This window comes from Sinocyclocheilus grahami, unplaced genomic scaffold, assembly GCF_001515645.1.
Source record: "Sinocyclocheilus grahami isolate Dianchi unplaced genomic scaffold, SAMN03320097.WGS_v1.1 scaffold9.1, whole genome shotgun sequence".
NCBI classification, from domain to species: domain Eukaryota; kingdom Metazoa; phylum Chordata; class Actinopteri; order Cypriniformes; family Cyprinidae; genus Sinocyclocheilus; species Sinocyclocheilus grahami.
Window position 1 is genome coordinate 2,489,586 of NW_015505188.1, and position 6,318 is coordinate 2,495,903.

Here is a 6,318-nt window from a genome sequence, read left to right on the forward strand (position 1 = left end):
TGTTTTCCGCGCCTTTCTGAATACGAATTCAGCCACACCTCTATCCCAGTCGGGGGTGTTTGTGGTCTGCACAAAACTATTATTTGACATTGTCCCAAGTTGCTGTAACCATTATATGCTACGCAAGTCTTTTTTTATGCCACGCAAGTCTACAGTGTGCGTGTGAGACAATGTGTTCTTCTGTTATCTTTGACCGCTTTTAGGTGCGTTATACCTCCTCACCACCGCATCAGCACGGAAAACATGGGGACATTTTTTAAGACAATAATCGCACAACCTATTCTATATTCATTAATTAAATCATCTAATCGAATATTCGACAATCGTGACCCATCCCTACTCAAAACTGAAACCGTACACTGTTTTGCAATGAGTTTGAAATGCTGTATTTTTCTTCCAGATGAAAGTGAAAGCTCTGATGATGATCAGCCACTGATCAAGATGGTTAAAAAACCACCAACTGAAGAACAGTTAAAGGAGGCAATCAAGGATCTCTTGAAAGATGCCAAATTGGAGGAAGTTACGATGAAGCAGATTACCCGAAAAGTATGTTATTTCAAAGCTTTTATGAGGACAAAATGGCTTTTTGAGTGGTTACAGTGGCTCTTTCGACACTTTAAATGTATGAATGTCATTGCATTAACAAAATATCAAACTGAATGGTGTCTTCAAACAAATGAGGTGTTTCACTTTAGATGCATATTCACTTTTCTGATCCATTTTGCAATTGTATGTAACCAACTGAAGTCCAGTGATTTTTAATGCATGAAATCAGTTCCTCTTAAGTTCATGCAGGAGTCCTAGCACAGGTGTAGTTCATCACAATAGATATAGATATGTTCCACTAATGTTTGTCATCCTGAAATGTTTCCAAATACTTATTATTTATGAACTTCCTCTTTGTTTTAGGTTTATGGCAAGTATCCTGACTTTGATCTGACCAGCAGAAAGGAATTCATCCGGGAGACAGTTAAAGGTGTAAGTACCTCCAAAATACTAAACCAATATTTTATAATCGATTTTGTCAGTTTGCTGCTTTTATAATGAGTAATTTTCTTGTTTTTCAGTTGATATCCTGAAGTGAAGAAAATGCCTTATTTAAAAGGACAGCGAGGATGAAGATTGTGTAGAAAACTCGATTTTCATTACACTGTTCATTATTGTGTAGTTTTTATTTTTATTTTATATAAGGTTTCTCAACTTTCCAGCAAATTCTGCTTTTTTGTATTTTAAAAAAAGTATTTTTTAAAGTTTACATTTTCACGTTTGACAATGAATGATGTGGGTGGTTTTGGTTGTTGAAACATGCCACATTTTTAAAGTGACCCTTTTCGTCCTTATTTTTAATGGCACATAGCCATACATAGTCACTATATTGCATTTTGACAGTCACATTTGAATGTCTTGGCTGTGTCAGTAAGTCCACAAGTTGCCATGGCCTGCAGCTGCATTACCGTTGGCATGTTGCCATGATACTGTATGCAATACTTAGGAAGATTTCATTGTTCGGTTGGTCTCACCTGTTATTAGTGCTGAGTTTCATTTCTTAGGTCCTAAATGCTGAATGCAAAAAAGAAACTTTAGAAATTAATTGTTTGGTTTGTTATTGTATTTCAACATAAAATATTTGGCAGTGTCAGCTTCCATTTCAGTGTTGTGCTTAAAGGAATTCTAATTTGTAAAGAGCAAAAAAAAAAACATTGATTTTTTTTATCTTTGTTTTGCTCTCGTTTCTACAAACCCGATTCCAAAAAAGTTGGGACACTGTACAAATTGTGAATAAAAACAGAATGCAATGATGTGGACGTTTCAAATTTCAATATTTTATTCAGAATACAACATAGATGACATAGCAAATGTTTAAACTGAGAAAATCTATCATTGTAAATATACTTTATATGTGCATTTTTCTTTCTTATATTTTTAATGCAAGTCATAAGGAACAAATGTATCTCTTAATTTGAGATGTTACTCATACCTGCAGGTCAGTGTTAGATTAGGTTCTCTGATAAGACATGGGTTAAGGTTGATCTGTTGTATACACTGACCTCAGTAACCAGTATATCAGTTTTCATCAGTCATATTGCGCAGTTATAATGTGTCACAAAAACAAAACAAAAACAAAGATGTGTGTTTATTTTGAATAAATTGATTTTTCATAGGAAATAACTGGTTTCTTAAGACTAAGGTTTCAATTGTTACAGTTTAAACAGTTTTAATGTTAATCTGTGGAGCAGTTCTAAACCTTTTTGAATAGAAACCCACCATTTGTCTAACAGATGAAAAGCCTATTTTCCAAAATTCCTCCAATATTTTTAATACAAAGTTGCTTGTTTTTCTACATCGCAGAAATTTACATGAAATGGTTCTATAACATCTCCTGAGCTCCACAACATCCCAGCATAAACACTCCCGATAAAATATTTGTTATTTAGGCTAAGCATCAACATTCACCAACCACTATTTTTAACAGAAAAGCAAGCATGGGCTGCTGCGTGCATGCTTTGGCATGGCAGACTGCCAGCAGCGCTTCATTTATCATCACTAAAAGCTGACATCTCGGTTAATCGCGATCTCATAAAGCTCTGTTAAAACACAATAAATGTATGCACAATGAATCTTCCTCAATGTCTACACTTCGACAAAGTTGCTTGTTTTTCTACATCGCAGAAATTTACATGAAATGGTTCTATAACATCTCCTGAGCTCCACAACATCCCAGCATAAACACTCCCGATAAAATATTTGTTATTTAGGCTAAGCATCAACATTCACCAACCACTATTTTTAACAGAAAAGCAAGCATGGGCTGCTGCGTGCATGCTTTGGCATGGCAGACTGCCAGCAGCGCTTCATTTATCATCACTAAAAGCTGACATCTCGGTTAATCGCGATCTCATAAAGCTCTGTTATAACCATTTTTATACAGTCTATGGTTATAACACAATAAATGTATGCACAATGAATCTTTCACAATGTCTACACTTCATGTGTTAAAATGAGATGATTCGTAAACACGCAATTTCAGCACTGCGATGAGTAGATTCTAACTTAATCCCCTCTGATTGGCCATTGCGTTCCAGAAATCAACAGCCATGTCTGTGATTGGCTACATTGCGCAACCCTTTAAACGTGTTATAAATAGAAACTGCCTAGCTTTCGCATGTCCATCATTTTAATGTTAATATTAGTTGTTCTTTTTGCAACAGATAAATAACAATGTATATGTTTTAGGCACTTTATGTTTAGATCATTTCTATTTTGCGGGAGTCCCGCGAATCATTTTATTCTCCCGCATCCTGCACACACACACCAGTCTCTTTCCGCCCGCACACGCGGGACCCCGCAGGGGTGCAGGTCTCTACCCCCTAGCTTTAAAACAGGCATTTTCCAAACCGATTTCTGTAGGTAACCGGTAGATTTCACGTTTATAAAACTATCATGTTTGAAAACATACTTTCATTAAAAAAAATCTCATTCCCTGACCGGGAATCGAACCCGGGCCGCGGCGGTGAGAGCGCCGAATCCTAACCACTAGACCACCAGGGACTGGTAATGCAGAGGTTGAACAATGTCGTTTTAGAAGATATAAAAAACAATGATAAGCTTACTTATACGCAACAGTTCACTGTAACGAACAAAAGCGTGCTATCCTCTCTTTAAAATACATTGAACTAAAGCAATCAACCAATGCCCGACACATCAGTGCTTCTGAAGGACTACTGTGTTTAAATTCACCTGCCAGCAAATAATGACAACTAAGAATTTTCCTTACATTATAATACATTGGGTTCATATAATGCAAAGAAATCACTATCCTTTAACAAATTAGATAATTCCATTTAAGAAGAAATTATTGTCTTCACGCCACACTCTAATTCGTTTCTTCTTGTGGCCAGTAGAGTTCGCAGTGCCTCTATTAGTAGCGTATTAGAGCTTTAACATTTCCTGTTATGGCCCATAGAGGTCGTAGTTTGACAGTTTGCAGCTTTGTTTCGCAGGACGTTGAGGTTGAGGGGGTCATGTTGGAGAGAGGCTTACAAGGTTTTATTATAAAATTAATTCATCAGTTAAAGAAGTATACAATTTTGGAAGACGTAGGAAAGATGAGGTGATTTTAAATCGATTACAATTTGGGCACACAGGACTAAATGCACCACTATACAAAATAGGTAAACATATTACAGGTAAATGTGCTTTTTGTGGGGTAATAGAAACCGTTGAACATGTAATATTAAAATGTCGGAAATATAATATAGAGAGAATTAAAATGATAAAGAACTTAAATGGTAATAATAAAGAAAAAAAGAAGATAAACTGGATATTAGGAAAAGGATTAAGAGAAGGTAGTAATCAAAGAATTGTAATGGATAGTAGAAACAGGATTAAATAAACTAATTTGATAGTTAAATAAATAAATAAAGCAAAGGAATAGGGGAACACACAAGCTGGGGGGTTTTTTTGGCATGGGAGCTGAACACGCAGCAGCCAGAAATACAGCTTGGGTGAGCCCGAAATAAAATTAACAATTACAAAATAAATAAATAAAATATGAATAGAGGCGGGACTATCCTCCATGTATGATTAGAAACAGTTGGTGGCGGTATGTGCCTATGGCGCGGAATACGCCAAAGAATTCCAAAGAAGAAGAAGAAGAAGATGAAGAAGAAGAAGAGAGAGGCTTACAGTAGCTGACATGATGCAGGCAGAACAGTAGAGACTTGCAGCCACCAGACTGCTGGAACTCAACAGGAGCCGATTCATCGTTAAAACAAGCCCGCAGAGAGGAAGGGCAGAACCTGTCTTTAGGGTAAGCGATGATTTGAGTGCTTTTATTTTGGTCGGTGTGCATATGTATTACTGAATTCGTTCATTTTAGAAGCATGGCAGGCCCTTAGTGCTCACTATTTCTGTTAGCTGGACCAGTAACATGCAGTCAAAGCGCTTCCTAGATAACGCTAGATGTGTGAGTTATAGCTAGTCACCACATTGAGGGGATGAAATGCGTATTTTTAGCCGGATGTGTTCTATTTGTTGTCTACATATGTCAAGTTAATCCAAGTAAAACTGGCAGGTGCTTTATACATGAACTGTTGCTAATGCTAAATCGTTAGCCGCTCGGCTAAAGTTAATGTCATGGAAACGTGCATCAGTTTAATCTCCTTGCACTAACGTACACAAAGATAATAAATAATATCTCGGGGATTTTAAAAGGCATGGGATGCAGGACAGTGCAGACAACTGAGTTAATGCAAAACTGTATTCATATGTAGTTTAGTGACTGTTAGCTTTACCTCTTTTCGACTGATTTCAGCTCAGATCATTTATAGTTTAATTGACTGACAGTAACTGCAGAAGAAACGTGGAAATCGCATCAGACTGAGCACCGCGCGTTGTATTATTACTATATAGTACGTAACGTTAGCTTGCGCAATATCGTAAAAGTACCATGGTATTATGAGAAGTAACATAAGTAATAATGTTTTTAAAAAACGGCGTTAACGTCTCAAACATCACTGTACCGTGGTACTACCACAGTTTTGTATGTCTATTAAGTAAACTGTAATCCTGTCTGGTTTATATGCAGGTTTTGTTGTGTTACTGCAAAATGACTTGATGCAATACTGTTGTGTTGGAGGTTGACAGTTTCTTTTATTATTTTGATTTTAAGTACCTGTGAGCTGTTTTGGAAATAGTTACTCTATTTCATTGTTATATTTAGGTTATAAAAAATAAATATGTGTCTTCAATTTGTATTTTGGCCAACAATTTAGCAAAAATATGTGTTTGACCGCAATCATTAAAGGGTTAGTTCACCCAAAAATGAAAATTAGGCTGCGTTTTACTCACTTTTACTTACTTTTTTTTTTCTTCTCGTTTTCTCGTGATATTGACATAGCGAGTTGTTTTATCGTTATAACGACTTAATTTTCTAGTTATCTCGATATAACGAAAGTTGTTTTCTTGTTATAACGACTTAATTGTCTCGTTATCTCGACATAACGAAAGTTGTTTTCTCGTTATAACGACTGTGTACAAATTATAGCGATCACGAGGAAGGTCCTATTCTATTCCAAACGCGTACAGTAAAGTGGACATACAGTATAGCCTACAACACCCCATCAGTTATATTCAGGTCAATAGTGCCACCTGTTGGCGCAGTTTTGTAACTTTAGAGAACAACTTTTTTTATGTCGAGACCAGAAGAAAATTAAGTCGTTATAATGAGAAAACAACTCTCGTTATGTCGATATAACGAGAAAATGAAGTCGTTATAATGAGAAAACAACTCTCGTTATGTCGATATAACGAGAAAAT

The 6,318-nt window shown here is 36.2% G+C and overlaps 1 protein-coding gene, 1 long non-coding RNA gene and 1 other non-coding gene across 3 annotated transcripts in view; 2 read left to right on the plus strand and 1 right to left on the minus strand.

Annotated features, from left to right (window-relative positions):
* Positions 1 to 379: 379 nt before the first annotated feature.
* Positions 380 to 1,693, plus strand: LOC107592859 (uncharacterized). Its single transcript, XR_001610035.1, has 3 exons — positions 380 to 546; positions 910 to 978; positions 1,068 to 1,693. It is a non-coding gene; the product is annotated as an uncharacterized lncRNA (long non-coding RNA).
* Positions 1,694 to 3,477: 1,784 nt separating this feature from the next.
* trnae-cuc (transfer RNA glutamic acid (anticodon CUC)) lies at positions 3,478 to 3,549 on the minus strand. Its single transcript has one exon. It is a non-coding gene; the product is annotated as a tRNA-Glu (tRNA).
* Positions 3,550 to 4,714: 1,165 nt separating this feature from the next.
* The window catches only part of LOC107591983 (sterol regulatory element-binding protein cleavage-activating protein-like), a 34,265-nt gene continuing 32,661 nt past the window's right edge, over positions 4,715 to 6,318 (plus strand). Inside the window, exon 1 of the mRNA XM_016281303.1 lies at positions 4,715 to 4,810. The gene's annotated coding sequence lies outside the window, so the exon portion shown is untranslated. The remainder of the gene's footprint in view (positions 4,811 to 6,318) is intronic.